Here is a 9234-nt window from a genome sequence, read left to right on the forward strand (position 1 = left end):
AATAGGGTGGAGCGCATTCTTGACCATCCAACCTATTCATGCGGCGTTTCTCCAGCCGCTGGTTGAAGTGTTCAGAATAATGAGACTCACATTTGAGCGTTTTGCCGTCACAGCTGAGCGGTGGGAGCCGGCTCTCTGTTAAGCTTTGCTCCGTCTCTAATTCAGTCACTGAATTATTGCATTACATGCTTTTATTAGAGTCACTTGTCTTCACTTGTGTCACAACACTGACTGTGGGGCTTCGGAGGCAGCCTGTGCTCAAAGCAGAGGCCAGGAGTCACGGCCGCATGCTGAAACGGGATTTTGGTTTTCCAAAGCATCATCTTTAGGATGAATGATTGGCAGATTTAATGATGCAGCCACACGGCCGGCTGCAGCGGCTGAAGCTCAGCCCGATGAATGCTAATGAGAGAACGGCTTTGGGGGGAGAGGGAAGATTCTCCGCCAGGAATTACAAGCTCCGGTTTATTTCCAGGTGTGCCATCCTGATTCCCTTCTCCTCCTGGATGCCTCAGCGAGGGCTCCGGGGTGACGTGCTGTCAACACTAATGGTCTCTGATGGCATCAAGGCTCCGTCATGAGGACACAGAAAGTGCTGCGAGCCGCCGCCCCCGCCGCCCACAGCAGACGAAGAGCTGTCATCTCTGTCCCTCGCAGCCAAAGAGCTCCGCCTTCGCTCCCCAAAATCCCGTCCATCTGCCGTATCGGTGGGACAGCCGGAGTGCGGGCAGCATTTTCCTGCCTTTTCATGCTTTAGTCCACTCGGCTGGTGACAATAAGGGTGTAGGTGTCACACTCAACAACTCATAAGCAGTGATTGTCTTCAGCGCCGCATCCTGGAGTCTGCTGAAGCTGCTGCCAATCACCAGCCGCCTTATTTTTATCACTTCCATAAGCAAAAAGAGCAGCCTGCCGGCTGTCCTGACAAAGTGTGTCTCTGCTGATTTCTAAACAGTCAGCATGATTTTTGCACCCTAAACGTGCACGCCAAGTCCGCGTGTGTGCTTGTGAAACCGTATTCTCGCTAGAACTGGTAATGGCTTCAACTGAAATTCCCCTGAGCAAAAGAGCTTTTAGAGAAAACAGGCAGCAAAAAGCTCCGGTGTGCTGACATCAAGGAAAACATGCAAGATGAAACCTGCAAAGTCATGATTCCTCCTCAAACGCTTCGCTTCAAAGCCGAGCTAAAGCTCCTTTATTGTAGAGTTGTCTGAAAAAGAGAGCAGGCGTGGCGTTTCCTTCAGCGACGCGGCGCGGCTGACTGTTTGACCTTCATGGAACATTGGTTTGGGTGTGTTTACGCTAGCGTGTGGCGCCGCGTGAGCTCTAATTAGATAAGAACACGAAAGACCGCGAAGACAACGACAGCTGAGATGACTGACAGCAGCTGGTAAAACGCCGCTCGATCTGACCACGTGCAGCGTCTGTCTCTAAATGAAAGCATGTCATCTGAGCGCTTCTGCTGAGCTGGCAGATGAGGCGCTGACGTCGGACACGCCCGCCACACGCTCCTGTCAACGCGCTGCATCCAGACATAAGCAGCGTGCACGTCTGCGGCGCCATAAGGCGGGCTGGGCATCTATCCCAGCACCTGAAACGCCGGACAGTCAGGCCTGAATCTGTGCAAACACGTGGGCGGAGCGACAGATGAGAGGATTCCTGTTTCCGTTTCCAATGACACTCTACTTTTCTGGCAGAAAGAAGACAAAAGAAACCAGTGACTCTGGTTCAACACTTTGTCCAGATGAAAACAAGCCTCCATGTTGTTCCAAAAACACGCCAAACAGAACAATTCCAAGCATTCAGGCCAATCACAGACATACTGAGACGCTCCAATGTGCTGCTGAGGCCTGGAGTCGGACCGTCAGCTCCATTCACGGACGTCCTCATGAACGGTTGGGTACCGTCAGCAGCAGATCAGGAAAAGTACCGGCTGCTTCCCCGAACACCGGGAGACACCAGACAGAGAAGCCCCACCTGTGAAGCCCCACCTGTGAAGCCCCACCTGTGAAGCCCCACCTGTGAAGCCCCGCTGTGCTTTGTTCACTTCGTGAATGAAGCCTGTTTGACCACCGCCGTCAGTCAGCACCAAGAAAACCAAACAAGCCGCTCATTACAATGTTTGAGGGAAAACAGGAGTTTATTTGCCCCTATTTGGGCTAACAATGCTGTTGACTCTAAGACTCATTTGCTAAGTGCACCGTTGTTGACATTTGGATATGAAAACCTCTGCAATCCCCAACAGCACTGCTAGAAAAAGAAAAGCAACAGCGATGCGATTATCCTAATGTGGGAAACAATGATGGATTCTAAAACAATTACACAACCTGAAAACAATCCTGGTTGGTGTGTTTGCTGGTTCCAGGTTTTAATTAGATGGTTTGTGTGGTGAGAAAGCCATCTGGGACCATGTGAGATCACAGAGACTGCAGATGAACAGCAACAGTTTCTACATTTCATCGTAGACTAGCTTCTGCATACCAATTGGCAGCTTGCAGCTCCTTGTGTGCATCATCCTCCACGCTTGTCTGGGACTTTCATTTCTCACATCTCTAAGTAGTAAGACGAGTAATATTAACACTGGGCTGTGGGGGGGGGCTTTCCATTCTTGAAACCTTCATCCCTACATTCTGAAGTAATCTCTGAATATGAAATTGAGAAAATGTTTCTGTAATTGCAGCTGCAGGGACGCTGGCGTCTTTGTTAACTGAAGGCAGCACTAAACACTGATGTCCTGATTTCTTAGGAAAACACCTTCAATGTTTCCATTTAATCCCAGTTTTCCCCAAAATAAGAGCTTCTGGGTAAAAACGGCGTGGAGTTCAGACGCTGTGAGTGGAACGAGCAGCTCATCCTTTATTCTTTGCACGTCCTTCTGTAAAAGTGGCTCCTCCTGATCTTCAGCTGTACTCTGACTGCGGTTTAATGACCTGCTTCTTATGAGCTGAAAACTAAATTAAGGCTGTTTGGCCCATTTACGCCATTGCAAAGGCCACATCTACTGTGCAACATGTTGGGAGGCAACATACGTGTGTGAATGTCCTGACGACCAGAAACACCTCAGCTGTGAAGGCCAAAAAAACGGCAAGCGTTTCCAAAAATGAAAAACAGACACACCTCCTGTTCCTGGAAGCTGCTTGGGTTGAAATGAAAGACAGACGGAGCTGATTAACCCGACGTTTGGCCTCTGGACGTCCTCTGTATTCACTCAACAGCACAACCTCACATTGAGGTAAATAAAAAACTAATTATACAAGGAACAGGGAAAAGGAGGGCTTCAGCGGTTAAACGGGCCATTTTTGGACGCTGCGTCTGTTTCCACTTTTCCAAATACAGGGGTGCCCTGTAAAACTCTGGTGTAAATGGTTTATAATGTCACCAGTGGACTCTGAAATGGGAGAGCTGGTTCCAATCAGCAGTGAAATGTCTCCTGCATTACCCGCGCAGACAGAGCGCTAAATCACTCTGAACGCTGCTGATGTTAAAGAGCAGACGCCGTCAGAGCCCAGCAAGCGTGCGCCGTGGCTGTGCACAGATGACCACAACAACAGCGCACGCCAAAGCAAGACACCCATCCTGTCTGCCCGCTGTTGAACCAGAAGAGAACCAGGAACTTCACTCTGTCCTTTAACCCTGATCTGTGAGACCTTCACCCCAAACCCACCATTACCAGTTCAGACCAGCTTGATTAAAAAAAGACTTGGTTTGTCTTTACCAACAACAAGGCGTCCCAGAGCTGTTCTAAACTTCAATAAACCCGAGAAACTCGGAACCCACCCACCACAAACCCACATGGGATGGGCAAGACCTCTCATTAAAACTCCAGGGCCTTAGAATTACCAAGATGTTACTCATATGGAAAGCATGAGAAATGCTAGCAGGGAGAGGCTTGCAGAGCGGTTTGCAACGTGTGGCCACAACTGTACTCAGCACGACCAAAGCCGGGCAGCACCGGAGCAGATGTCTGGGCTTCCAGCCCCAGACCAGGACGCATGGAAACGCTCGCCATCATGGAAATAGCAACCCAGACTGTTTCAGGATGAATATTCCACCCTTTCCTAAAGGCTCCAAGAAGGAGCACTTTGGTTTGTACAGCACCAGGATCTGTTGTGAAATCACGAAATGAAAGAACGTTTTCAGTTCTTCTGCTCGTGAGGACTGATGAAGGCATGAAGACCTGCTCTGAGCTCCAGTCCAGGTGACATGTGGCCTGTTTGCTGAGGTGGAGTGATACCTGTGTCTACAGGATGAAGAGGCTAACACTGTCTACCTACAAACCTAAAAACTACTATTTATAACATCAAGAAAAAAGATATATGCAGTGAGAAATACAAGGCGGTTAATTCAAATAGCTATGAATAAAAAAACATGCATAACAAAATGCCAAATGCCGTCCTTAACTCCTTCATGCCCACCTATATGAATGAAGATAAAGAGTTGATTTCCATTTCTACATGTAAAACATTGGAGTTTCCAATTTAATTATCATTTCCAATTAAATAACAGAAATCTACTGATTTTTTTTAGTTCAAGGTGAAGTTCATTTCAAGTCCCGGTGGTCTTTTCATGATGATGATGCTGTTTTTAGCCAAAGTCCAAGAACCTGTGTCGTTTTCTAGGACATAGTTTCTGCAGAGCGGCAGACATTCACCTCTGGAGTGTGGGTGGGACTGGAGGTGCAGAGCAACCCCGCCCCCTTTCCCCTCCTCGTTGCTGATAGCATTGCTTACACTCTCCTGCTACCTCACACCCCCTCCAGGTGGGTGATCAGAAAGGGGCGGAGCAGGGAGCTTGTGGCCCCGCCCAACATATTTTCTACATTACAAATCTGATCTTTTTCAAATGTTTTTTCTGCGTCCGATTCAAAACGATTGGAATAAATAAAACTCAGCAACAGCTTTAAACTTCATTCTGTGTCCTGCAGCATCAGAAAAATGCCAAAAGCGCCTTTTTTAACCAGAGAGGTTTTAGGTGGAGTCCTCAATTGTTATATGGCGTGGAGGGGTTAGGTATGGCGTGGAGAGGTTTGTTATGGCGTGGAGGGGTTAAGTATGGCGTGGAGGGGTTAGGAACGGCGTGGATGGGTTATATATGGCATGGAGAGGTTAGGAACGGCGTGGAGGGGTTAGGAACGGCGTGGATGGGTTAAGTATGGCGTGGAGAGGTTAGGAACGGCGTGGATGGGTTAAATATGGCGTGGAGAGGTTAGGAACGGCGTGGATGGGTTTGGAACGGCGTGGAAGGGTTAAGTATGGCATGGAGGGGTTAAGTATGGCGTGGAAAGGTTAGGAACGGCGTGGAGGGGTTAGGAACGGTGTGGAGAGGTTTGGAACGGCGTGGAAGGGTTAAGTATGGAGTGGAGAGGTTTTGTTATGGCGTGGAGAGGTTAGGAACGGCGTGGAGGGGTAAAGAACGGCGTGGAGGGGTTAAATATGGCGTGGAGAGGTTTTGTTATGGCGTGGAGGGGTTAGGAACGGCGTGGAGAGGGAAGGAACGGCGTGGAGTGGTTAAATATGGCGTGGAGAGGTTTTGTTATGGCGTGGAGGGGTTAGGAACGGCGTGGAGAGGTAAGGAACGGCGTGGAGGGGTTAAGTATGGCGTGGAGAGGTTTTGTTATGGCGTGGAGAGGTTAGGAACGGCGTGGATGGGTTAAATATGGCGTGGAGAGGTTAAGAACGGCGTGGAGGGGTAAGGAACGGCGTGGAGGGGTTTTGTTATGGCGTGGAGGGGTTAGGTATGGCGTGGAGGGGTTTTGTTATGGCGGGGAGGGGTTAGGTGTGGTGTGGAGAGGTGTGTTATGGCGTGGAGGGGTTTTGTTATGGCGTGGAGGGGTTAGGTATGGCGTGGAGAGGTTTGTTATGGCGTGGAGGAGTTTTGTTATGGCGGGGAGGGGTTAGGTGTGGCGTGGAGAGGTTTGTTATGGCGTGGAGGAGTTTTGTTATGGCGTGGAGGGGTTAGGTATGGCGTGGAGGGGTTTTGTTATGGCGTGGAGGGGTTAGGCATGGCGTGGAGGGGTTTTGTTATGGCGTGGAGGGGTTTGTTATGGCGTGGAGGGGTTAGGTATGGCGTGGAGAGGTTTGTTATGGTGTGGAGGGGTTTTGTTATGGCGTGGAGGGGTTAGGTATGGCGTGGAGGGGTTTGTTATGGCGTGGAGGGGTTAAGTATGGCGTGGATGGGGTTTGTCATGGCGTGGAGGGGTTAAGTATGGCGTGGAGGGGTTTGTTATGGCGTGGAGGAGTTTGTTTTGGCGTAGAGGGGTTAGGTATGGCGTGGAGGGGTTAGGTATGGCGTGGAGGGGTTAGGTATGGCGTGGAGGGGTTAGGATTACCAACATTAGAAGATGAGTTGGGGGCAAAGCCTGAGAGATGTGTTGTCTGATGGCTTCATCCATTGTACTACTTAATAACTTGTTAGCTGACCAATGCTGTTAAACCCTGAAAGACTTGCAGTCCAAACTGTGGAGAATGGTTCTACCATGGTTCTGTTTTTTGCACCTCAACGTCCACATGTAACACAAATGTAAAATTTAAGTTCAGATTTGCTGAATACAAACCATCTCCAGCATTGCAGGATCTATTGTGCAGTAAATATTGAAACTTCCACATCTAAGTACACGGAGGCTCACTGGACCAGAACCGACGGGTGAAGTCACTGCGGCGTCACAAATTCTTCTGACAGGAATGTTCCATTTTCTGCCGATGAATTTCATAACAGCCTTTGACCGATAATCGGTGCATTTCCTTCAGGTTACTGCTTCCTATCAGGAACTCGGCCAAAACAGGAGCGCATTTAGAGGAAGAGCATCTGAGCAGAAGTTCACAAGGTGATCCTTCTCCTCCTCCTCCTCACACTCACAATGCAGATCAGTCACATTTTAGCCATGAAAAACAATAAAAAGGACTGGAGACGTCACACTACCACAGCAGTGTGTTAGCTGAGAAGGCTGCCCAAGTCCTCCCCCACCCACCCCCACCACGGAGCTCTGCTCCTGTCTTCAAATGCTGCAAATGAACAGAAAAGCGATGCATGGATGTACTCTGTAATCCCTCAGGACGTCACCAGCTATCGTCTGAATCACCTGCAGTTCAACAGAACCTCGTCTGGCCTTTATCACCGCTCAGCACACGGCGGTAAACGCTGGTAGTCTTCCTCTCTGACAGCTTTCATAGCCCATCCATGGATAAAGACAATGAACAGGCAGAGGTTAGACGCGGTAATGAAGGCCTGCAGCTGCACTGCAGTCCTTATGATGGAAGCAAACCCTAATAGTTCAGGAGCACGGCGCCTAACAGGTCTGTCAACAGGTTCCACCATAACCCGTCTGTCCAGAAGGTAGCAGCAGGCGGTTCTGGGTCGTTCAGCAGAACCAAGCAGCGCCGACGTACTTTTTTAAGAAATCCCAACCAGCAATCAACCATTTATTCAAAGGATTTAGTCCATGGAGAGAACAATGACGCTTTGGGGGCCGTTCAATCCAAATATGCACTTTGTTAGTATTCATTCAGACTCCAGGATCTGACGCTCAGAAAGCAGAAGTAGCAGAGAAGCACAGACTCTGATGCAACTAAGAGAAACAACACCCCCCCCCCCCCCCCCCCCCTGCTTCATCTGCTTAAACTCTGCCTCTCGTTTGGCCTCTTCATTAAATCTGTGACAGCGTTAATCACATCACGTCCTCCTGAAGGATGCTGGGAAAACCTGTGGCTCCCACCAAACATGCCAGGCTGATGCTGAACATGTATGACGCTCAGCGACCCCCCCCCCCCCCCACACACACACACACATAGAAAGGCACACAGGAGTCCGAGCCCCTCGAGGGGGGGTCTCCTCCTCCTGCTGAGCTGCAGGAGCAGAAAGTGAAAGAGTTATGGAGGAGGCATGGGGGGGGGCACCAGAACCCCCCCGTCAGATGATAAAGAACAAGAAACGATTTCATAAGGTGTGGCGCGCGCCGCCGTGCACGCGCACCAACGAAGTGCACAGCCCGTAGGAACGGTCTGTCATCACGCGCCACAATGAGGGGGCGACCGGCTCCACGCGCCCCCCTCTTTAGGAGTGAATCCCCGCAGAGTTTCTGCAAAAAAAGAAGTGCGTGCGGGCGGCCGCGCGCAAGTTAGAGCGGAGACGCTTAAACGTGTGAGGCTGTACCCCGCAACGATCACGCAGACTGCCATGGCGGGATGTTTCCGCGTGAACGGGCTCGTGCGTGATTTCTCTGCTCAAAAACAATAAATGTTCCCGTGCGTGTTGCGGGCGAAGTGGCGCGTGTCCGTCGGACTCAGGAGCCTCGCGCCCCGCAGACGAGCCCCGATAAAAGACTCGCTGTGAAGTCGTGGCGGGCTCGCGCTCGCGCCGCGCGGACCTGCTCGGACTCACTTCGGGGAGTTGGAGGTAAACATGTCATGTCTGAAGCAGCGACTTACCGGAGCTCGCGGGCATGTCTGTCCTCCCGCCGGGACTCTCCTCCTCACTTTAAGCACAACAATCCACTGCGGGTCCCCGTAGACCGAACAAACCCCCCCCTCCACAGGAGCGCGCGGTCCCGTCCCGGTCAGGGTCGCGGATCCCGGATCTATTCGTGGCGGCTCCGTCCGGCGCGGGTCGCTGCCTGCCGGCTCGAGTGTCGCTGCCAACAGGCGACTCACTCGCGGGCTGTGACCGCGTGAAGTAGTCCTGGCGCCGCGGCGGAGGGGCTCCGGTCCCCGCAGACGGGGCTGCTCTGCGTGTCCGCGACAGTCACGCCGCTGAATGCCTCCGTGGTGGGAAAACGCGCACAGGTCGGTCAGGGGTATCTTCGGATCCACTCGGCTTCACTCGGCTCCGCGTCCATTCATGCCCGGAGACGGGGAAGCACGAGCCGAACGCGGGCAGCCGGCACCGAAATTCAGTCCGTGCTCTTCGGCGCGCGCGCGCACGCCGGGAAATGCGAGGTTAATCTGCGAGTAAAATCTGGCTCAAGACAAGGGCGGATTAGGAAACAATGGACCCCGGGGCACGGACGTGCAAAGAGCCCCCCTCACCATAATGCCCCCACCAGAAGAACACACCCACCCCAACACGCTGAACTCATTTCCATTTGGAGCACATTTTTGTGTGTTTTCAACACAAAAATAAATGACATAAAAACAATTTCATAATAAAATTAATCTCATTTCTGTGAGAGTAGGAAACTGTCATGTTTTTAATAATTTACTACTAAAAGATGTAACCTTCTCCTTTTTTGTTTTTTAATAG

At 51.0% G+C, this 9234-nt stretch overlaps 1 protein-coding gene across 13 annotated transcripts in view; it reads right to left on the bottom strand.

The window, feature by feature from the left end:
- The window catches only part of LOC101168742 (receptor-type tyrosine-protein phosphatase F), a 145604-nt gene extending 136596 nt beyond the window's left edge, over nucleotides 1–9008 (bottom strand). For 8 of the 13 annotated variants that reach the window (XM_078935101.1, XM_078935103.1, XM_078935097.1 and 5 more), the window contains exon 1: nucleotides 8424–9008. The gene's annotated coding sequence lies outside the window, so the exon portion shown is untranslated. The remainder of the gene's footprint in view (nucleotides 1–8423) is intronic. The other 5 variants (XM_023965270.2, XM_078935109.1, XM_078935110.1 and 2 more) reach the window with 1 other exon arrangement.
- Between the last annotated feature and the right edge of the window lie 226 nt (nucleotides 9009–9234).

Source organism: Oryzias latipes, chromosome 17, assembly GCF_053564925.1.
Source record: "Oryzias latipes strain Hd-rR chromosome 17, Olatipes_Hd-rR_3.1".
Classification (NCBI taxonomy): Eukaryota; Metazoa; Chordata; class Actinopteri; order Beloniformes; family Adrianichthyidae; genus Oryzias; species Oryzias latipes.